Source organism: Pseudoliparis swirei, chromosome 23, assembly GCF_029220125.1.
Source record: "Pseudoliparis swirei isolate HS2019 ecotype Mariana Trench chromosome 23, NWPU_hadal_v1, whole genome shotgun sequence".
NCBI lineage: Eukaryota > Metazoa > Chordata > Actinopteri > Perciformes > Liparidae > Pseudoliparis > Pseudoliparis swirei.
In genome coordinates, this window is record NC_079410.1 from 24,348,605 (window position 1) to 24,373,588 (window position 24,984).

Consider the following 24,984-nt stretch of genomic DNA (forward strand, 5'->3'; position numbering starts at 1 on the left):
AGGGACAAGATTAATAATCTCTTGCCCATAACCAGTGCCAATCTGTTCTCAAGTGGAATGGCCTTGGAAACCGCTGTATGCCCTGGTGTATATTTGGAGGGATTTTCTCCTATCAACCGTGACCAATTATTTTCAACGGTTTCTACTTCGAACACGTCTACCTGTCTCTTGGACCCCATCCCGACGAGGCTGCTTAAAGACGTTTTGCCTTTAATTGGCGGCTCTCTATTAGATATTATCAATGTGTCTCTGCTAACAGGCCACGCACCACACTCCTTCAAGGTGGCTGTTATTAAACCTCTCCTGAAGAAGCCCACTCTGGATCCAGAGGTATTGGCTAACTACAGACCGTTCTCTAACCTAGCCTTCCTCTCCAAGATCCTTGAGAAAGTGGTCGCAAATCAGTTGTGCGACTTTCTACATCATAATAGTTTATTTGAGAAATTTCAATCAGGATTTAGAAAACACCACAGCACCGAGGCGGCACTGGTGAAAATTACAAATGACCTCTTAATGGCAGCAGATAAAGGACTCCTCTCTGTCCTGGTCTTGTTAGACCTTAGTGCTGCATTCGACACCATTGACCATGACATCCTGTTACAGAGACTGGAGCAGTCGATTGGCATTTCAGGCACGGCACTAATTTGGTTTAAATCCTATTTATCAGATCGATCTCAGTTTGTATTTGTAAACGATGACGCCTCGATAACCACCAACGTTAATCACGGAGTTCCACAAGGTTCTGTGCTTGGACCAATTTTATTTACCTTATACATGCTTCCTTTGGGCAATATTATCAGGAAACACTCTATAAACTTTCATTGTTATGCAGATGACACTCAACTATATTTATCGATAAAACCAGAGGAGAGCAACCAACTCTGTAAAATTCAAGCATGTCTTAAAGACATAAAACATGGATGACCTGCAACTTCTTGATGTTAAACTCAGACAAAACCAAGTAATTTTAATCGGCCCTGAGCACCTCAGAGATCAATTATCTGGTGATGTGGATTCTGTAGACGGCATTGCCCTGGCATCCAACACCACTGTAAAGAATCTTGGCGTTATCTTTGATCGGGACTTGTCCTTTAACTCCCACGTAAAGCAAATCTCAAGGACTGCATTCTTTCATCTACGTAATATTTCAAAATCAGGCACATCTTGTCTCAAAAGATGCAGAAAATTGGTTCACGTTCGTTACTTGAGACTGGATTACTGCAACTCCTTATTAGCAGGCTGCTCTAATAAATCTCTTAGGTCCCTCCAGTTGATCCAGAATGCTGCAGCTCGTGTTCTCACTAAAACTAAGAAAAGAGATCACATCACTCCTGCACTAGCTGCTCTGCACTGGCTCCCAGTAAAATCAAGAATCACTTTTAAAATTCTTCTCTTAACCTACAAAGCCTTGATTGGTGATGCTCCATCATATCTTAAGGAGCTTGTCGTACCATATTGCCCCACTAGAGAGCTACGCTCACTAAATGCGGCACTACTTGTAGTTCCTAGAGTCTTAAAAAGTAGAATGGGAGCCAGAGCCTTTAGTTATCAAGCTCCTCTTTTATGGAACCAGCTTCCAATTTCAGTCCGGGAGGCAGACACAGTCACCTCGTTTAAGAGTAGACTTAAGACCTTCCTCTTTGACAGAGCTTATAGTTAGGGCTGAATCAGGTTTGCCCTGGTCCAGCCCCTTGATATGCTGCTATAGGCTTATAGCTGCCGGGGACGTTTAGGATGCACTGAGTACCTATCTCCTCTTTTTCTCTCCTTAAGGATGAATTTTCATCTCTCTCTCACACGCTACTAACTCTGCTTTCTCCCGGAAGTCCTTTTGACTTTACGTCTCATGGGGTCATCGGACCCTATGAGACGGCATAGATCCTATCTGCCTGATGGATCGTCTGGGTCGTGGAATTCCTGCTCATGACTACGCCACTGTCCTGTTGAGACTCCGCCCCTCCTCCTCCCACCGCCATCTGCCTGATGGATCGTGGAGGTCTCCATCGTGGAATATGCCTACTATGAACTATTCATACACTCTGTCATATTCATTGAATGTATTTTAACTCTAAATCTGTCCTTCTGTACACATTACATCTATTGCATCTGTCCATCCTAGGAGAGGGATCCTCCTCTGTTGCTCTCCTCCAGGTTTCTTCCCTTTTTTCCCCCTGAAGGGTTATTTGGGAGTTTTTCCTGGTCCGATGTGAGGTTTTGGGGCAGGGATGTCTATGTGTACAGATTGTAAAGCACTCCGAGACAAATTTGTAATTTGTGAAATTGGGCTATACAAATAAACTGAATTGAATTGAATTGAAATGTGATAACAAATCTGAAGCACAATGCCGGAAGTGGAAAGGACCTTTTTGCTCCATGGCATGTTTGAAAATTAAAATAACTCTCAAGCTGGCACTGAAAGTGACATTTTCGTTCTCAGGCAACTCAAACAAAAACTCTACCTATTAATTAAAACATCGGTGCAGCGACCCCAACAGCCTACAGAATTCACTTTCTGTTTTAAATTTTTCTTTTTACCACTTAATACTTTCCTGGATTTGCCGCCCCCTTTAAATCCTATTCATTTTCTCACAGTGGCATCCCCATCTCTCCACCACCCCCACACAGCAAACCAAGAACAACATGTTTTTAATAATTGAATGTAATTAAATTGTCCTTGTCCTCCCCTTTTGTTACGTAATCGTGAAACAAAGATTTGGCTTGAGAGACTGCCCTTCCCCGAGCGTTGCCGGTCACAGCAACACAACCACGAGCTGGGGTTTTTATGGGAGGGGGATGCATTGGGGTCGCCTACTACCCGTGAAGGGTTGTTTGGGAGTTGTTCCTGATCCGATGTGAGGTCAAAGGTCAGGGATGTCTATATGTACAGATTGTAAAGCAGTCCAAGACAAATTTGTAATTTGTGAGAATGGGCTATATAAATAAACTGAATTGAAAACTGAATTGAACTTTGAAGCAACTCTGCGTTATCTTTGATCCAGACTTGTCCTTTAACTCCACGTGAAGCAAATCTCAAGGACTGCATTTGTTCATCTACGTAACATTTCACACGAATACATCTGAACAATAACTGAAACTGTTAAATCTCTTCCTTGTTCTTCGAAGTCAGCGTGTGGTCAGTACCGTGTGGTTTCTTTCCGAGGTTTAACTAGTGTGAACTACTTCATACTCGGTAAGCTGGTTCAGGCCCTTCCCAACATATTAATGGGAAAATAAATAAGTTCCCTCTAATGTTTGTTGTCAAATAATTTGTAATTTTGCAACTTTTGGCCTCCTAAATCCTATAATATTTAGTTTCATTGAACAGTTTATAGTTAAAAGTTAATATTTGGAAAGTTGAGAGAATATGTATCTTTAGTGGAAGCAGAAACAACTGAAACATAACAAGTCTACACGCTCCTTTGTACAATGGAGTCAAAACCACTGGTTTAGTGTGTAACATTGTGCTGTATTTTACAAGCTAGTCATATTTGTTTTTTATATAATCATAATTTATAAATAGGCTTTTTCTTATGCTGTCAGACAAATGTAGTGGAGTAAGAAGTACACCACCCAGTACAGCAATCCATATTAAATGGACCACTCAAAGCATCAGAACTAACTCATATTCACACCTGATTAAGACATTCTGATTTGAAGACCTGAGGCCCAGTTAAGTCAAGTGCCTCAAAGTTGTACTTATGAGCTGTCTTTAACATTCTGAACATTAAATAGAAGCAAAACACGATAATCTATGTAAAGATAAGTAATGTCTAACTCAGAATTAGGTATCTCCCTCTATGTGTCTTTATCTGTGCTTCTCTTTGCATAGCCACATCTCAGATCTTACACCTTAAAGTAAAATACACAAATAATCTGTTGGATTCATAAAGGGTCAGTGGATCCCTTTGGGCCTGATCCATCCCCTGGGACCACTTTGCCGTTGGAGAACCTACCAAGAGTTTTTGCCCTGGACAACACAGCTGGGTCACACAAACCCCTTCACCACGTTAGGCGACAATTCATTGGAGTTATTGGGGGAGAATTAGAATGCTACATGAGATGATAAATAAATGTGATTCATTGATAAATGGGTCATTACGTGACACTCCCACACGGCCTTACAACTCTACGCTAACCGCAGTGACTCCCGATTGGTGTGAATGCAGACCTACTGCTGACCAGATAGTGGCTCTGGTACACAGGTTTAAGGTTAGCTGCAGAGGTAGAAGCAGATATTTGGCCACGTTAATACTATTTATGTGTCTGGAGAAGCTTTGAGTCACTGTTTTCAGGTTCACACAGCTTAGTGTGGCGTTAAGCTCCGCATGCACAATGCCAGTGTCACATCTGCTCAGAGTGACAGGATGAGTGTGTTCGTAAGCCTCAGATAGTGGAGGCCTTACTGAGCCCTCTTTATTTAAAGCTGACTGGGCAGAAGTGATGAACAGGAACTTTGACTGACAGCTTCAATCACAAGGGACAAGGGGGGGAGAGGGGCGAGTGGATCGATAGAGAAAAAAAGTGGGGGGAAAGGGGAAAGGATAATAATCCAAAATAAATATGTCATAGATAGATAGATAAATAGATGGATGGATAAGCAATGCAGACAGACGGGAAACCATCAGTGGCTCCAAGAGGCCTGGGAAAAAGCAGTCCAGCTAGTGTGTGTGTGTCCGGAGCCTTTTGTCCCTTTGTTGATCCCACACTGATAATGTCTGCCGGGACAGGAAGCAGCACAATGCCAGGCAGGCCCTGAGGAAAGGCTGGATTTGACCCACACACACATACACATTCCCTCTCTCAGATATGGGTTACATTGCAACACACATGCCTCACGGATTCTTAAGATCACACATGCAGGTGAACTCACTATGTATATATATATATATATTGACATATACATAAAGAAAAGTACTTTCTTGCATGCTCCCGTTTGCATACACACGCTAAAATGTCTGTTTTATCTCTCACATCTTTACTTCACTGCAGCAAAGTTAGATGATGTCATGTGAATAAAGCACAGGTTGTAATGGAACAACAGTGGAAATGAGTGAGTTGCGGTGAACATCAGGTGGCAACCTCCGGTTCTGAAAAGTAAAGCCAATGCGGTAATGCCGTCAACTTCCTAATAGCCTGCGCTGGGCGAGTCCTTTGTTTGTAGAGAGAACTCTAGTTGGATAGAAGTCTATGAGGAAATGACTCTACTTCTCTCTTGATTCAGTTCCTCAGTAAACATTGTAAACATGAGTTTATGTCTCAATCTCTAGTTTATATAGAGGTGGATGCATTGGATTCAGCTGCAATGCCAAATTGGGCCAGAAGAGGAGGGGGGGGGCAATGGCCCCTTTACCCCGTCCTGGGCCCCTGGCTCAGACCACATCCGTGACACATACAGAATCCCAAAGTGAAAATAGTACCATAAAAGTATTTATCAAAGTTGAACTTGTGAGAAGCGTGACAGATCCATGCTGACAGGCCGTTCCAATAAAGTGGAGTGATTTTTAAAATGTCTCTTTTGTAAATGCTGTTGACAGGCGTGTTTCTCAAATGTTTGATTAATCGATATGAATTCATTTTTTAGGGCTGGATCATTAAGTAATCCTGAAGGAATATCAAATTAACGACAACAAGTCACTCAGTCCTGCATGAGCTCCAGCAGAATGCTGCCTCATTCTGCTGGAGCTCATCCTGCAGGAATCAGCTAACTTATTGATATCCTGCATGGTTACATTAAATGAAGGAACACTGCATGGCCACTTCTCATACAGAAAGATTTCATCGGATCAGAAATATAAGACTTTTAAGGATATTCCTTTAGTTACGCAATCAAAGCATGTTAAAGATGGAAGCTTTTGAGCAGAGACAATTAGCTGAGCTAGATGTGTCTGGTGAGGGAACTTCATCTTCATCCCAAACAAGAGGCAATGTTAGGGAATGGACTGCCCACAGAGAGCAACATCGGTGGGGCTCGAAAATAAAATACTAATGGATTTAAAAAGAGGAAGAGGTGGGCACAGCACTGATTCCAGATGATCTCATGTCATCCAAAGACACAAACAAAGTAGAGCTAAGGATCAGCCCCCAGAGAGAATAGAGGAATAAAGGGTTAATCCATCTGTTAAAGCCTACAGACATCCTGGAGAGGGGGAAAGAGTGAGAGAGATGTGAAAAGCTTGGTCACTGCATCTCTATCGTCACAAAGAAAGCTCAGTGTGTTCTGCAAGGGAATGGGTATTGCAACGCAGACAGGCTGCAATGCTGTGTTGCACTGGACATCAGACTGAACAAAAGATAAGAATATGGCAATTTATTGGCAGCGTTACCATCAACAACACTACCGAGTGACTGTCACTGTGGCTGTGTGATAGGCCGAGTAAATTTGGCCTCAGGCAGATTTGTTCTAATCCATGAGATGGTTGGCCAGAACATGATATAGTTATTCCTGATGGCTTTACCCTGGCCTCCAGCAGCACCACAGATGACCTTAAAGTTATCTTTAATCAAGATATTTCCTTCATCATTATGTAACATCAGGCACATCTTGTCTCCAAAACATGCAGAAAAACTGGATCACGCGTTCATTACTTCTAGACTGGATTACTGCAACTCCTTATTATCAGGCTGCTCTATAAGTCTCTTAGGTCAACTCCTTATTATCAGGCTGCTCTATAAGTATCTTAAGTCAACTCCTTATTATAAGGCTGCTCTATAAGTCTCTTAGGTCAGCTCCTTATTATCAGGCTGCTCTATACGTCTCTTAGGTCAACTCCTTATTATCAGGCTGCTCTATAAGTCTCTTAGGTCAACTCCTTATTATCAGGCTGCTCTATAAGTCTCTAAGGTCAACTCCTTATGATCAGGCTGCTCTATAAGTCTCTTAAGTCAACTCCTTATTATCAGGCTGCTCTATAAGTCTCTTAGGTCAACTCCTTATTATCAGGCTGCTCTATAAGTCTCTGAGATCAACTCCTTATTATCAGGCTGCTCTATAAGTCTCTTAGGTCAACTCCTTATGATCAGGCTGCTCTATAAGTCTCTTAAGTCAACTCCTTATTATCAGGCTGCTCTATAAGTCTCTTAGGTCAACTCCTTATGATCAGGCTGCTCTATAAGTCTCTTAAGTCAACTCCTTATTATCAGGCTGCTCTCATACGTCTCTTAGGTCAACTCCTTATTATCAGGCTGCTCTATAAGTCTCTTAAGTCAACTCCTCATTATCAGGCTGCTCTCATACGTCTCTTAGGTCAACTCCTTATTATCAGGCTGCTCTCATACGTCTCTTAGGTCCCTCCAGTTGATCTGCAGGGACAATCCTCCTCCTCACCTACAGAGCCCAATATGGTCAGCAGCCATCGTGTCATGAAGAGCTCGTAGTCTCATTTCACTCCATTAGAACACACCCAGGATTATGTTTGTTTATCTAGAAACTCCAAATGTATAATTAGAGCCTTCAGTTATCAAGATCCTTTCATATAACATTTCAGTCTAGGTGGCAGACCCCTCTCCACATTGAATCAAGAGTAGGCGTTTAGACTTTCCTCTTTGGGTAGTTATAGATGCAGGTATAGAGATGATTCCTCCGGAATAACCATTTTAAGAAGTTAGCTGAGTTTAGCTTTTCAGGCCCTTGATGGAGTTTTTCTTTTTACACAGATAATGACTTATTTTTGTATTATTCTAATACATTTAGAAGTACCTAGTGGCCTTTAGAGAGGTAAGGCTTCTCAGGACAATGGAAACCATTTTGGAAAAGCTCAGTTTTTGGGGTGAAGCCAAAGTTTGGAATTGGTGAAACTCTTGGTGTGAGGTTGGCTTTTCAGTATTACATAATGATGACACTGAAGCACTACGGTGGGAGTGACTTCTATATGGAACATTTAACTGCATAGGCTTCTTTTCTACGTTTTTTCTGTTTTCAATCTGCCTTGAATGAGTAGTGAGAAATATAAATATGTAATACAAATCTGCTCCTACAGGCACAACTTAGACGTGTCCTGTTCTGTTAGCCTACAGAAAGAAGATAACTTGAGCCAACAGTCTCTCTCACTGTGCATTCTTTGGCCTTTAGGACCAAGGGCCATTGACAAGCACAGAGAGTTAATGGTACATTAGAAACAAACAATGACACCCTGTGGATACAGAGCTCACAGAGGACGAGGGGAGTGCAGGATACATCCCAGCTGTATTGAAAGAAGTTTGAAATAGAAAGATACGACATGTTGTATTGATAGAGGAGGAGAGAGAAAGATGGAATTAGAGAATGAATAAGTGAGGAAAAGAGGAGACGGAACCAAAAAGCAGGCCTTTGTTCCAGACACCAGTGTCCCTTCTATTAACAATAAAAGAGAGAATGTGAAAACACTCTGCATCCCATGAATGTTGCAATCCAATAAGAGCTAATGAGATATCATTTGAATCCCAAAAGAGACGGGAGATAGTGGTGCGTTGAGGTGAAGAGCCTGAATGAGTGAGAGTGGATTCCCAGGAAGAGAGCTGATGAAAGGGGGGCGACCCCCCACGGGTCAGTGCTATTTACTCGAGCCCTTCACTCTGTTTGCTCCCTTGTTCACCCCTCTGCTGGTTTCCTCTCTCAATCAGATCCATTCTACTGCTCTGAGCGCTAATCTACGAAGCTGGGGCTCAGAAACACTCATTACCCGCGTGTGTGTCCAAAGGTAAGCGCTTACATTTCAGATGTCATCCACAAACTGAAGAAAGCAACAAACTAAAGACTCCTTCCACTTCATTGCCATTCTAATCATTATCTATGTAGATTTGGTCTCACATTTACTGAATACCTTACTTGTATTATTACACTTTATCTGCAGCGGTCTGTAGGATCAGTGAACCTGGCATGTCTATGAAGTAAACTTCACCACAAAAAAAAAAGCTCTCACACACACACAATTAAATACATGCAAGAAACACACACGCACACACACACACACCCACACACACAGGTTCTCTCCGTCTTACCTGTATCCTAAGCTACCCAAACACACTTATCATGTTAACAATTGAGGTTGATAAGGACCAACATGTAGGAACACATTCCTGCTGCTGTGTTCTTACACAATCAACAAGAAGACATAGAAAAGAATGACATTTACAATTGTATTGATCCCCGTGGTTAAATTCTTCTCTGCATTGACCCGTCCTTAGTTATTAAGGAGCAGTGGGCTGCATTGAAGACCGGAGAGAAACTGGGGGTTCAGTGCCTTGCTCTAGGGCACTTCAACGTGAACAATGGGACGACAAATCATCGCAAAGAATACTGTGTTACATTTAACAAGCCAAGGGGTTGAGTTTAAATACGCAGAAGAAGAACGATTACATTTGAATCCTGATCATATGGTCTGCTTCTTCCAGATCCGACGAGAGGTCAAAGGTCAGGGATGTTGTATGTGTACAGATTGTAAAACTCTGAGGGGAGTTTGTGATTCTGGAATGATATTGACTATAGTTCACTTTTAGCTATTCGCTGAACAACTCATATTACAATACTACTTGATTGCGGCACCTACATGAGCTGCAATTATATTTACATTCATTTCTTATTCATGACCATTATCGGGACTACAGATGAAAAATAGCCTCTTGGCTAACTCTGGCACATATACTGAAATGTTTTTATCAATGTGCACTGTCCCTTATTAAATAAACCATTATAAAATCATCACACATTTTCCTTCAATATGTTAATATCTGGACTTTTGGAGGACCACGTCAATAGATTTAGTTTGTGGTCTGGATCTGTGGTTGACATTAGATGTTTGCAGGACATGAAGTTAGAAAAGCAACAGCAGGTTAATTCTACTGTGTGCTATGTCTTTTATTCATTGAGCCATTTATGTATTTGCTAGGTCTTGAAAGTACTTATTTATCCCTGGATGGATGTCATTGTTAATTTATGAGCCTTACCCATCCAACTATTTTTGTGGCATGAAAGTGTATACATAAAAAAATTCCATGGTCATAATTTTAGTTCAATCGTGTGCCAGTGAGCCGTGTATCTGAAAACTCCGTACTTTTCATTTTCCACACATACCTCAGGTGCAGTGAGTGGTAATCTCTGACAGATGCGGCAGGGGAATGAAAACACAGAGGCATTAGCGCGGCTGTGGAGGCTGTCGGAGCTGAGATGAGGGACAGTTGTTTCAACAGGTTAATCGTCTGTTTCCACAACAAAAGGTCCTGTCCAGGATCGCAAAGACATCTTGTGACATCAATGGTTCCAGACCGGTGACTCAGCCCCACCTGCTCTCCACGAGCCAACACACACATAGACACACCCATGCTGACAGGGTCCACTCTGTCTGCCCCCAGCTGTTTGGCCACAGATGGATGGCTTCCTGTCAGTCCAGATGTAAAGGTTTCAGCTTTCTCAAGTGATGTGTGTGTCTGTCCCAAATCATCAAAGCTCATAGAATCCGGTTTTTTTTCTTTCTTCTTCTTCCTCCTTTCTCTCCCTTTTCACTCAATGCAGTTTGTTGTCGGCTCGTCAAATCAATGGTCAAATCCCTTGGTGAATTTAAACTAAATTAAATACTTCTATTTGTTTCAGTTTCTCTAAAAACGTCTATATTAAAGCTTCAACTCCTCTACCGCAGTAAGGGTTTAAAGTTTCAGACATTACTATACAATTTAGTTTTAGTTTAGTTTATTTCGATCAGCAAAATATCCAAAAATCAAAATTCAACAAAAGAAGAAAGTGGCTGATCAAAAGGGTCAAGGCTGAAGCTATCAAGCTTATAAGTGACCTAACCTATGATTACAATATTTTAGCATTTGCACAAATGTGTGCACCGAATCAGGGAAGAGCAACTCATGTCCCAGCTATTGCAGAAGAATAACAGACAACGATTAACTTCCTTACAAATTATGCATGATACAGTTGGCAAACATTAATAATCAAACCTTCCCCGTATTTTTCCATCTCTACTTCAACTTCTCACACTCACTCCACACACTCTTTTGATCCGTCTCCCTATCCCTCCTCAGAATAATGTGACAGACCAGACCACACGGCTTAACAACAGCCAAGAGTGTTAAGATATTGTAACAGTTTAGCTCCACACGTTCCTTTTATTAGTTGTTTTCATCCTGTCTCTAACTATCATGTCATTCCAGATCCTGCTTCCCATCTCGTCAGTCCAGCTCCCTTCACCTGTTCTCTCACCTGTCCTCTGGTCACTCCCTCGTCAGTCCCTCGTTCCCTTCACCTGGTCCTCATGCCCGTCTCACCTGTTGCCCATTCCCTCATTAGTCCCCGTCTACTTCTGTCCCCTCACTCGTCCTCCGCCAGATTGTCTTGTGTTCTTCCTGACCGAGCCCTCCAGAGTTACACATCGTATCTAGCTGTTCCTGTCGGTTTTGTTCCTGCCATTACTCGGAGTAAAAGATCATTGTTTCCAGTTTTACTATTGGGTCCACCATAATACTCCCGTGACGAATGTTAACTTGCCCCACCTCATTAAGTGATGCAGCCCTTTTGTGAGATGGCGTTCTATACCGTGGTCCGACCCCTGGCCCCCCCAGCCCTGATGCTTGTGAGGCTAAAGCACCAGCAGCATGTGACCCCCCCCCCCCTCCTGGAGCCTTCACAAAGTCCAGTATGGCATCGTTAATGGTTCATGTCGGCTTAAGATCGACCTGCAGCTTAGCAGGAGATGCTCTATGAAATTGCGTCTACAGAGTCTTTGGTGGAGGGGGGATCTACAGGGGTGTTTTATGCATGATTAGTCACATACCTATGTGTGTGTGTAAGTGTTCAAGTGAGTTAAGACAAGAAGGCTTGGAGCAGGGGGGGGCGCACATGTTGGGGCTGTGAAGATATGCACACTTTGTACAAATCTGATTCAACAATGTCCATTCAGAGAACATCATCCTCCCGGTTCCCCCAGTCGTCGATGCCGGTGTGGACCATGAATGACGTGAACTTTTCATTTAATACCATACGTAGACCCACCTGCTCACGTATCCGTGCCTTTGAAAAACGAGGTTGCAATGATCCTACGGACTTGCTAGGTCAATAGTAGCCTGGGCATAACGTGCAGTAAGTGCGGCTGAGGGAAAAGTGTAGGCCCTCGACCACCAGTTATATGCGATTGCTTAGCGGCCGTTTGGGTTTTTAGGGATCTTAAGCTTCGATAATGACACTTGTGATGGAGAACGTACACCACCGTTCAAAAGTTTGGGGTCATCCAGACAATTTTGTGTCTTCCATGAAAACTCACTTTTATTTATCAAATGAATTGAAAATTGAATAGAAAATATAGTCAAGACATTGACAAGGTTAGAAATAATGATTAATATTTGAAGTATTAATTTTGTTCTTCAAACTTCAAGCTCAAAGGAAGGCCAGTTGTATAGCTTATATCACCAGCATAACTGTTTTCAGCTGTGCTAACATAATTGCACAAGGGTTTTCTAATCAGACATTAGTCTTCTAAGGCGATTAGCAAACACAATGTACCATTAGAACACTGGAGTGATCGTTGATGGAAATGGGCCTCTATACACCTCTGGAGATATTTCATTAGAAACCAGACGTTTCCACCTAGAATAGTCATTTACCACATTAAAAATGTATAGAGGGTATTTTTGATTAATGTTATCTTTATTGAAAAAACAGTGCTTTTCTTTGAAAAATAAAGACATTTCTCAGTGACCCCAAACTTTTGAACGGTAGTGTAGATAACAGCGGCGTGAATCGTGCGTAACAGCAACCTGAATGAATTGAAGGTAGAGACACAGTCCTATTTAAATGAGACAGCAGCAAGATGATTGGCTCGCCGTGACATTGTTTCCCCCTGCTTATTGGATAGAGTGGACCAGCTGATCTGCACAGCTAGTATCATGATTGATGGCGCTGAGCGATGACAGCGAGTAGACAATGAGTGAGCATGTGAGAAATGATGAGCAGACATATGAGGGATAAGTGGCTGGCATGAGGTGTATCGTCTTGCTGTCTGAACGTGTGCGATAGCTCCATTTCAACAAGCACACATTGAGTTGCATGAACATTAACCACAGCCTGAAACAGTCTTGGGAAATCTGAAAGGCATTACTGCGTGGAGTGGACCCTGGTCATGTAACAAGGCCTTATCTCCCTAGTCCTTCTTTTGCTCTTCCTGGTCGAATCATAAGCTTTCTTGGGATCAAGCGTCACGCAACGTCAACTTCCTCCCAGTGGTTTGAATGAAGTGGAGACAAGTAAGAGGGGTATTTGTTCTTGACAGTAATTTCATCAAGGAAAATGTATAGTCGCTGCTGGGAAGACTCTTACATTCCTTTCTCTCAACAAAAATGAAACTGCTCTCGTAGGTTGAAGACAAAAGTCTGATCATGCCTCCCTCTCCTTCCTCCGTGTCACAGATCCCTCTATTTTTGACCCATTGCGTGGGAGTTAACACCCCAAGCATCAATCAATACCACTTCCTTTCTCCTCTCCCCCCTCTGACCCTTCCACCTTTCTCCAGTCTTTAATTGAACCTCCAGTCTTGCAAGAAGGTGAACCAGATGCTCAGCAGTGGTCTGAATCGAGTCGGAGGATGCAGGTCCATGCTTGGCCAGATCGTTCTGTAAAAGATCTCGTATCTGCAGAATACAGATACAAGGTGGCAGGCAGGAGAAGGAACGCCACCAAAAGGATAATTGAAGGCAGGAAATAAATCTGAAAATAGAAAAAGTTGGATGGGAAGAAACTAAAAGAAACAAAGGCTGTGGCGAGGAGGCAGAAAACGGCTCGACTAGCAGGTCTCATGGCTCCAGTACCGCTTAAATTTACTGTAGCCAAGACGCAAGTCCAAAAGGGATGACGATGTTTGTGTGAACCTGGTGGCAAACTCCACTTCTGAGCAGTGAAGCTCACGCAGAAGTGCCTTAAACCTGCAGTCTTCCTAATGACCACCAGGGACCACTCCGTTGGTTGTAAAAATAAGTCTGCTTGTATAGAAGTCGATGAGAAAAATACCCTACTAATAAACATGAGTTTACAGTCTCCATCGCAAGTTACAAGTCAAAATAGCATGCTGTGCCTATAGTAAATGATGGTCCTATTCAACAAAACATAAACAACTAGAATGGGCACTCGGTAGAGCGCATACCTTCGCATATCACAAGATCGGGCATTGAATTATGAACATGTTGGCATTATTTGCATGCCAATTGGATATAAATTGACCGCGCTATGGTAAAAAGAAGATGTTGACCTTTTCATGACCTTGACCATAACCTTTGACCCAATCAATCCCAAAATCTAATCAAATGGTTCCCGGATAATAACCAATCATCCCACCAAATTTCATGCGATTCAAGAAGATGTTGACCTTTTTCATGACCTTGACCTTGACCTTTGACCCGAGCGATCCCAAAATCTAATCAAATGGTCCCCGGATAATAACCAATCATCCCACCAAATTTCATGCGATTCGGTTTAATGCTTTTTTACTTATGCGAATAACACGCATACAAATAAATAAATAAACTAGAATGGGCACTTGGTAGAGCGCATACCTTCGCATATCACAAGATTGGTCATTGAATTATGAACATTTTGGCATTAGTTGCATGCCAATTGGATAAAAATTGACCGTGCTATGGTAAAAAGAAGATTTCGACCTTTTCATGACCTTGACCTTTGACCCGATTGATCCCAAAATCTAATCAAATGGTCCCTGGATAATAACCAATCATCCCACCGAATTTCATGCGATTCGGTTTAATACTTTTTTACTTATGCGAATAACACGCATACAAATAAATAAATAAATACACGGCGATCAAAACATAACCTTCTGCATTTTCAATGCGAAGGTAATGATGCAGGGTATGCTTTCAGATAGCAGCGTTGTCTGGTCGGGAGTTGCCATGTTTCCCCCTCTTTTACGCTGTGTTTTTCAGTTCACAAAAGTTAATTGTTACATTACGGTCACCTAAAAATGTCCAATTCTAGATTTTACTAACCTCTCTCTCTCTCTCTCGTCACTTCTTGTTGCAAAAAAAAAGATGGCGACAAAATGCCAAGAATTTCAAACAGTAGACACCAAACGAATGGGTGATGTCCCAGTGACAACTTCCATGTCTTATATACATTCTGTGGTGTGAACTTGTGGCCATCAAGTATCCCAGTATGCATTTCACGACTTTTATCATTTCTATACTACAACTTTGAATATTTCAGTACATGTAGTTCTTCTTTGGAGCATGCTCATGGCTGGTCAACACGGTGCTGCTTTGAGCCTGGGTCGAGTACTCTCAATACATCAATATTATTTTAGTCCTATCTTTTTAAGAGCCTTTAACAAAACAGCTTTCTTCCAAATATACTTCTCCTCCACCATCTCTGTTTCCTCTCCACCAAAGCTCCCCCATCTCCCCCTCTCCCCTGTCACCGATCCCTTCTTTTCGTGAGGCTCCTTCCCCTCTCCATAAGCATGACGAGGGGATTAACTCCAAGTGTCAATCAATACTGTTTTCCTTTCTTCCACCCCTCCTCCACCACCTCCAGTCATTTAATTGAACATCAAGTCTTGCAAGGAGGGGGAAGATGGTGTTTCTCCCCCTCTTCCATTCCAACATGTGATGCCTTCTTTCCTTCTCTGCCACCTTGTCACCCCCCTTCCACCTCCTCCTCACTGTTTTAAAATGGAGGGATGGAGAAAAAAAGAAAGAAGACAACGGAGCCAAGAGGACTTCACAAGGTGGGAAAGAGACCAGAAGTGCTGGGGAAGGTGTAAAGGTTTAATAAACATCCAGAGCTCGTACTTTTGAGAGAAGGATGAGGGGTGACGATGTCTTTCCTGCCTGTTTATATTATTGCTTCAGTGTGTGTGAGGCTGGTTTGCTGCCCAGCGACTCAACTTCTCCTTTCGTTGTTGATGTTGCAGTGTTTTCAATTATTCATGGTGATAAATGAGATAATCCGCACTAATACACCTATGATGTGTTCACACATATTTAGTCATACATGGATGACAAGGTGCAAATCCAGTTGATGTGATGGCTTACCGTATACACAAGGGGAGTGTGAGAGACTGTAACCTTCATCTCTGCTCTGTTGTGCAATGAAGCAAAAAGAAAAAGGGATGTGTGAGGAAACAGAGCTGTATTTACATCAAATATTTACTTTCTACTTTCCAAAGGTGACTTCATTTTTTCTTTTTCCCACTATTTTAAATAAATACAAATTTGAAGAAGAAAAAAAAGGTTCAAAAGGGCTTTCAAACCTTCCCATGATGCTGTCTGTGAGTCTGGCATTCAAGTGTGGTAGCCTGGTTGCTAGTAAAGTTACAAAACATTGGGATGGAATGACTGTTAGCCCTATACACAGGCCATATGGTAGATATACTGTATTTATACAGTTCTAACGCAAAGTCTCATCACTGCTGCTCTCAACAGAAATAAAGTGTCTGGTGCCTGGCAGCAGCTCCACGTCATCGCCACGCTGCTGGAGGCTCAGGCCGTCGAGCTGGGCCCGTTGGGGAGAAGGAGAACCAGAACCCGAACCGGGTGGGATCGACTGAAGAATGAGAGGTTTTCTAAAAGGGACACTGGTGCTCAGGAACACGACCACTCCGTCCGCAGGGACCAACAGAACCAACACCAAAGGAAAGTCCCTCAAAGTGCCTTTCACATTGATTGATATACATTATGTACTAGAAGTGGGGTTATAAATTGTTACAGCAGAGTATCGCAGTACTTTGCAGGGCACTATTGTATCGATACACACAAGTTTATATCTTTGATTCTATAAACTATTAATATGCAATTAGGGATGTACCATCTTATCCATGGTTACATATACATGGTTTCATAACCATAACAATTGAGGAAGCTACAATATCCATTGCGTCTTGGTTCTTGAATTTTGAAAACGAGTCTTGCTAGATATGTCGTGTGTGTGTGTGTGCCGAGGACATCTCGGAACACGTGTTTTTGTGTCGTGGACGTTCTGAAGAGCTGTAAAGATGTCACAGAGAACCGACATCCCAGCCTTGTATTTGTCTCCGTGCCTTGATTCAGCAGTGTGGGAGCATTCTGGAAATAGCAAATGACCAGCGAGTTACGCAACCGCGGTTTATTTACACATTGATCATCCATGATTTGAAAAAAAGCTTTTCTGTCGAACATTATATTATATTATATTAAATATGCAATCTGGATAACAGTTTTAATGCAAATTCGAGCTCCATTCAATAAATGAGTTATCATCATGTGTTCAAAGGTAATCTTATAAAATGTAGTCTTTGTGAGGAACTTGAATAATATAGTTCTTTGAAGGAGATGCTTTCACAGCAACATAAATACATATTAGCGAAGGAGTTATAACCATTTAAACTTCCCAACACTAAGCAGCTTATAATACATAATTAAAACTGCAAGTATTTTTTTTCAAATGAAATGCCATTTTAAATGTGTGACTCATAAATGAAGAAATAAGGATATAGTGAATGATGATGGGAAATATTTAAGTATGCTGGTTATTACTGGTGAATACTGTGAACTGGCATGGTTACAGTCAGCAGGATCGAACAACGTAGACATAAACAGGTGAATGATGCAACATTAATGACAAGCTTTTATGACAGTGTTGGTAAGATAAGATAAGATAAGATATTCCTTTATTAGTCCCTCAGTGGGGAAATTACAGGATCACAGTAGTATAGCTCACTGATAAAACGAATAATAAAATAGAAACAAGTAATATAATAAGCATTAAAAAGAAAACATCAGTAGAATATAATAAGCATTAAAAACAGTAGAATATATGTACAGACTGAATAAAAAGTATATATATATATAAACAAAGTATAGCATATTGCACATGTTGTTGCACCAGGTAGTGGTAGAGTGATAAAGTGGTAAACTGCTGAGTGACCAAGTTCAGGGAAGAAAGGACTTCCTCAGACACGAATCAGGCTACCAGAGTGTCCTGCATGGGGTGGGAAATGTGGACTGGGAGTGATGTGAAAAGGCACCAAAGTGTTCCCTCATCAGTTAAAACCATGACCAGTTCCCTTGTCTTACATTCTGAGGAAATCAATTTGAATCTATTTCTCTGTTTTCCTCCCTCAGACTCTCTAGTGTGGCAGGAAGCTGACACAGCTGACTACTACCACATAATCTCAGTATCATATTCTCTTCCTCAAGAATCTGAGGTCAGCAACAACTGCTTAACAACACTGAGGATCAGCTCCATCACAGCAGATCTAAGCTTTGCTTCCATATGGACCCTCTCCTACTTAGTCTAGTGTTACAGCACAAACAAGCTTCCAGTTCAGTCTCCCCTGCACTGACGACAAACAGCAACATGAACAGGCTCTTAGAGAGATGGACGGTTCTGGATTGGCTGAGCTGGTTAGTGCTCTGATAACAATCAATACAAATCAATGGAAACTAATGGTGAAAGGTTTCTTTCATTTTAAAAAGTCAATTTGCTTTGTGGGTTGCTATCAGATCATCAGTAACAACACTGTAGCATTAACCCCGAGTGTGTCCGTGAGCAGACCCCAAATTAGGAACCCCACTTATCTGGTGAGTTACAGACGCTTCATAGGAAGGAGATCGAAGTCGACGGCAGGTCACTGCGTGCTATGGTGCTGCTTTACTCACCTGACGCGTGAGAGACAGAGAGACACACGGTGAACAACAATGTCATTTAAAAGACACACTCCAGAACCGATGGAGTGGCGAAGACAGGAAAAGGATTTCAAAACCGTCAGTGGGGAGTGTTTTTCAAGGTTTATTTGTCAATAACAATGTATAAATTCACAGTCCAATATGAAGCTGAACAGAATGATCAGCTGTACTAAGGGGGGCCAAACATGTTATTCAACATTGATGCATGTAGGGTTGGATACTTGCTCTATTTCTGTCAGGAATTATACAGACACCTCTCTTGACTGTAAAGGAAGTGCCGTGCTTCAGCCCCTGGTTCTGTGACAGAGTCGTTCTCTAATGCAAAGATCCAACTCTGCCCTGTAACTCTCCAGTTCACCAACCCAGAGAAAAGGTGAGATTTAAAGGCCAACTTCATTGGTGAGATGACGACCCGACAGCTGTGTGTGTGCACTCTGACATGTGAACCTTCCTTTTCGCACCTGGCTGGTTGTTTGTCGTCCAGGTGAGGAGGAGCTTCATCCTGCTCCTCTCCGCTCTGTGATCCTCATCGCCAAGCACACACGAGGCAGAGGGAGAGAGGGAGGTCTGCAAATACACACACGTCAACATGTCAATGCTACACACACACACACACACAGACAGACCAAAATACAAACGTGGGTGCAAACATGCAACTGACTTCTCGTGTGGTGACTGTGGCTCAGTGGCGAGCAGCTCGTCCTTCCATCAGAGGATCGGTGGGTCGATCCCCAGCTCCACTAGTCCATGTGGATGTGTCCTTGGGCAAGGCACTTAACCCCTTAATGTCTCTAGTAGCTGTTCTACGGTGTGTGAATGTTAGTTACTGCTGGTGTGCAGGTGAAACCGTAGCTCCTCCCATCAGGGTGTGAATGACGTCATGTCGTGTTAAAGCGCTTTGAGTGTCCAGCTAAAGCATGCTCGGTATCAGTAGGTGCCTCCGTGTTTAATATTTGCCGGTCCTTTTATAGTATTTCTGTCAAATTCACGCAAACATACAGATTATACTTATAATTTGTTCATAAGGAAACACACTTTTCATTCCATCATACCCATCCAATCAATCCTCCAAAGCAGCATTGATGTTTACATTTCAGTGCAGTGAATGTACACTGTGTTTTAGCTTGGTCAGCATGTTGTGACAGTGAAGCCGTTTGTGCCGGAGGGGACTGAGGCGTGGCTGATTGGATCCAGGCTCACCGGACTGGTGAGAGGGATGGCTCCATCGACGATGACACCGTTGTTTGAATAAAGAATCCCTGATGTGTCGCCTGGTCCAGACCGGTGCGTCTGCTAGCTCCACTGAGGTTGAGTTAACGGATTGGTCTTGGTTTGTAAATGAAATACAGGTCTTTTGGGCGAGGAGCGGGACTAACGCCAACGTCAAGCCATTGTCAATTACTTACCTCTGCCGTGCTGCTACGAGACGCCAGGTTGAGGCTCTGGATTCAGATTTTTTTGGGTGCGTCTTGTTGGCGGATCACGGTCATTGGTCTCTACTCTTTGCGAGCTTCATCACTTGGACGGGAGCCAGAGCCTTCAGTTATCAAGCTCCTCTTTTATGGAACCAGCAGACACAGTCACCTCATGTAGAGTAGACTTAAGACCTTCCTCTTTGACAGAGCTTATAGTTAGGGCTGAATCAGGTTCACCTGGTCCAGCCCCTTGATATGCTGCTATAGGCTTATAGCTGCCGGGGGACGTTTTAGGATGTACTGAGCACCTATCTCCTCTTTTCTCTCTCCTTAGGGATGAATTTTCATCTCTCCATCACACATTATTAACTCTGCTTCCTCCCCGGAGGCTTTATGACTTCATATCTTTTAGGGTCCATTGGTCCGGCCTCTTTCGTGATGCCTCCTGGCTGGTGGGCCGGCCTCCTGCCATGGCCCTGCTGATGCTCCTCCTCTCTACATCCTTCGGTCTCATGGATTGTGGAGGTCTGGATCGTGGTCCATGCCTACTACTCATTATTCATACTTTTGTCATATTCATTGGATGTTTATGTAACTCTGTTCATCCGTACACATGACATCTATTGCTTTTGTCCATACAAGGCAACATAATACTTTGGGTCTTTGGTGCAAAATATAATCTAGAAAAAGAGAATGTACAGTTGTATACATATAATTGTATTAGAAATGAGCGTATTGGGAGTTGTAATGTTAACCTGGTCTTTGTTATCAAGTGTCACATCTGATGCACCCACCTGTCCCTCTTTTGAAGCAAGAGGAAGTGTGAGCGGTGAGGCTGAGCTGGATTAGCTGTGAACACAAACACTGAGGTATCAGGTGGATGAGACGAGAAACTGAGCTCAAGATGATAAGAGACAGACTTAATCCTCTTATCTCATCGGCCAGGAGATTAAGATTTCCCCCATGCTCGGCTTTATGTGGTGTGAATCAATCGGTAACTATAGTGATGGCTACAGGTCAATACTGAAATAACACTCAGATATTGTATATGTCACGACCTGAACCATTAGCAGTGTTCTTTACCTGCAGAACAAAGACGAGTAAAGCGATGGCGTTTTCTCTGCCGACCACTTTACCTTTGAACTTAACGGACTAAAGCCCAAATGGACTAAGATGCTGGAAGTCGAGCTGCAGGAAAAAAGCAAGAGGGAGAGTGATGGAGCACAGAAAGAAGCATTTTCTTCACGAGACTGTAACCAACTCTCTAAAAGTGGATTGGGCAACAAGGGAGGAATAGAGACTCAAATCCAACCCACAACCTGAGGCAATACTTATTCTATCTTGCCAAACAATTTGTGTTTACCTTCAAATATTGATGTAAATAAACAATCCAAGCAGAAGCCAAAACCTGCTGCTTTGGTGTGTACGGTCTATATTTGGGTTATTTTACTTCTTATGACAAAATCCAGATCATAGCATAGAGGATTACAATAGTAAATCAACATGTTTAAACCTATATTAATGCCTCCATACTTGACAGTACATTTAAGGAAATTGGATGTGAAATAGAAAATACGATGTTGGCTCTCCAGCTCGAGGTCGAAGCAGTTAGCCCTTTCTCGATTGTCAGCTGATGTGAGACTGACCCATCGAAAACATGCGTTGTTCTCTTTTATCGAAAGGCTGCATTCCAGCAGGGATGTAATCCCCAGAACTAATGCTGCTCCACGCACACAAGCGATCCTTCACCGCTGCATTAGGCCGTATCGATAACTTTGCATGATAATGGCCTTGTGGGGAATAATTCATGATCTCAAGTGTAACTTAATGCACAGCAGCAACACTAACAAATGGAATGCAAAGCTCAGAGATTAAAGTGGCAAGATCCCAGATTGGGAGCCTTTCGATCGCCTCCGATCAGATAACAACACACACAGAGGGCGAGTGACTTCCGTTATTTGGTGCTATATTAATGCTCAGCATTTTAAATACAGCTCTTTTAAGAGCATCAATTCTGTGTGTCTTATCACCAGGGCACACACCTTTCTAATCAATGGCTTTCACAGCTGGTCTTCGCTCTACTAAACTTCAATCAACACTCACCAACTGATGGGTACGGACCACATTTGGCTCTGGCTCCTGGTGGGTAATCAAATCTGATTCAAGAGACTGGCTTGCATAATTATGGTACTTTTTGGGTTGTATATTTGAAAATGCTTCCAATAAGTATTTTTGGTGAAAAATGTAAGAATGTTTTACATTTATGGACTATAAGATCAATCAGTGAACAATATTCCACCAGGAATGTGCACTTGCACATATGTGTTTGAAAAATAGTGCAAGTAAGGAAGGAACCCTGTCTGTTGAAATTACATTAATATATATATATGACATTTTTCCAGGTATGATTTCCGCGTGTGCTTATATTTTTTCAACAAAAGCACTTTGCTTAAGTATTTAGAAAGGGAACATGATTGGCCCATAACCAAGTGCCTTAACAAAATAATGTGTCTTGTGATCACAATCAGAAACGTTTATTTTCTTTGTGTGTTCGACACACGAAGAATTTGACTCGGCAGCTGGTGTGTACATGAGATGGACAAACAAACCAACAACAATCAACAGTCAACATAGTGCAAGAAATTAAACATTACATTGATGCTATAGTTGCTATGAGTGGACATTGTATACGAGAGGATTTATTCGGAAAACTAATGAAATACATTATCACTGAATATTTTATCAATATTGAGACAGATAATTTAAGTAACAACGTGATCTGGTGGCATAATGTTTCCTCCAAAACATACATGTGTTAAAAACTGATGGATAAGAAAAGGGCTAAATAACCAGCAAATGCACTCTGTTGACAAGTGGTGGGCAGACATACTTCTACTCATCTTGTTTGTTGTGTTACAAAGAGAGGATCCATGTCTTTACGGGGGCCGTTTCGCTCCAGTATTTCACTTAAAGTCTTGCAGTGTTGACTAATCTCTTTTTATTCACATTAATACTGCACATGTATAATGCAGAAGCATATTTTATGTCATGCTTTGTTGTTACATTCTAGATCACATGTCTCACACACTGATAAAGTAAAGGAGACATGAAAGAGGAAAATATATGAATATACTAATTCATCAGCCAAACAGGGAAGAGCCATCACGAAAGAGGACCAATGAGGAGGAGGCACAGAGAAGGAGGCAGGGCCATTGGGAAGGAGGCCAGGTCTAGGCCAGAGGCAGTGGGGGCAAGGACCCAGCCAGGTCCAAAGGACAGAGACTCCGGGGAAGAAGTAGACTCCTGGTCTAACTTTAGTCCAGGTCTCAATATAACAGAGGACTCCTGGTCTAACTTTAGTCCAGGTCTCAATATAACAGAGGACTCCTGGTCCAACTTTAGTCCAGGTCTCAATATAACAGAGGACTCCTGGTCCAACTTTAGTCCAGGTCTCAATATAACAGAGGACTCCTGGTCTAACTTTAGTCCAGGTCTCAATATAACAGAGGACTCCTGGTCTAACTTTAGTCCAGGTCTCAATATAACAGAGGACTCCTGGTCTAACTTTAGTCCAGGTCTCAATATAACAGAGGACTCCTGGTCCAACTTTAGTCCAGGTCTCAATATAACAGAGGACTCCTGGTCTAACTTTAGTCCAGGTCTCAATATAACAGAGGACTCCTGGTCTAACTTTAGTCCAGGTCTCAATATAACAGAGGACTCCTGGTCTAACTTTAGTCCAGGTCTCAATATAACAGAGGACTCCTGGTCTAACTTTAGTCCAGGTCTCAATATAACAGAGGACTCCTGGTCCAACTTTAGTCCAGGTCTCAATATAACAGAGGACTCCTGGTCTAACTTTAGTCCAGGTCTCAATATAACAGAGGACTCCTGGTCTAACTTTAGTCCAGGTCTCAATATAACAGAGGACTCCTGGTCTAACTTTAGTCCAGGTCTCAATATAACAGAGGACTCCTGGTCTAACTTTAGTCCAGGTCTCAATATAACAGAGGACTCCTGGTCCAACTTTAGTCCAGGTCTCAATATAACAGAAGACTCCTGGTCTAACTTTAGTCCAGGTCTCAATATAACAGAGGACTCCTGGTCTAACTTTAGTCCAGGTCTCAATATAACAGAGGACTCCTGGTCTAACTTTAGACCAGTCTCAATATAACAGAGGACTCCTGGTCTAACTTTAGTCCAGGTCTCAATATAACAGAGGACTCCTGGTCTAACTTTAGTCCAGGTCTCATATAACAGAGGACTCCTGGTCTAACTTTAGTCCAGGTCTCAATATAACAGAGGACTCCTGGTCCAACTTTAGTCCAGGTCTCCATATAACAGAGGACTCCTGGTCTAACTTTAGACCAGTCTCAATATAACAGAGAACTCCTGGTCTAACTTTAGTCCAGGTCTCAATATAACAGAGGACTCCTGGTCTAACTTTAGTCCAGGTCTCAATATAACAGAGGACTCCTGGTCTAACTTTAGTCCAGGTCTCAATATAACAGAGGACTCCTGGTCCAACTTTAGTCCAGGTCTCAATATAACCACGGACTCCTGGTCTAACATTAGTCCAGGTCTCAATATAACAGAGGACTCCTGGTCCAACTTTAGTCCACGTCACATTATAACCACAGACTCCTGGTCTAACGTTAGTCCAGGTCTCATTATTTGGGGCAATATGGTACTACAAGCTCCTTAAGATATGATGGAGCATCACCAATCAAGGCTCTGGAGTTGAGGAGAAGGATTTTCTATTCTTTTAGATTCTTCATTTTACAGGGAGCCAGTGCAGAGCAGCGAATACAGGAGACACCAGTCACCAGAGAAGTGGCTACTGCAGTGTCACTTCATCCTCACGAAGAGCGATGGATGCTGAGGCAACCAGGATGGGCTGAATAGTGACAAGAGTGCCAGTTGGCAG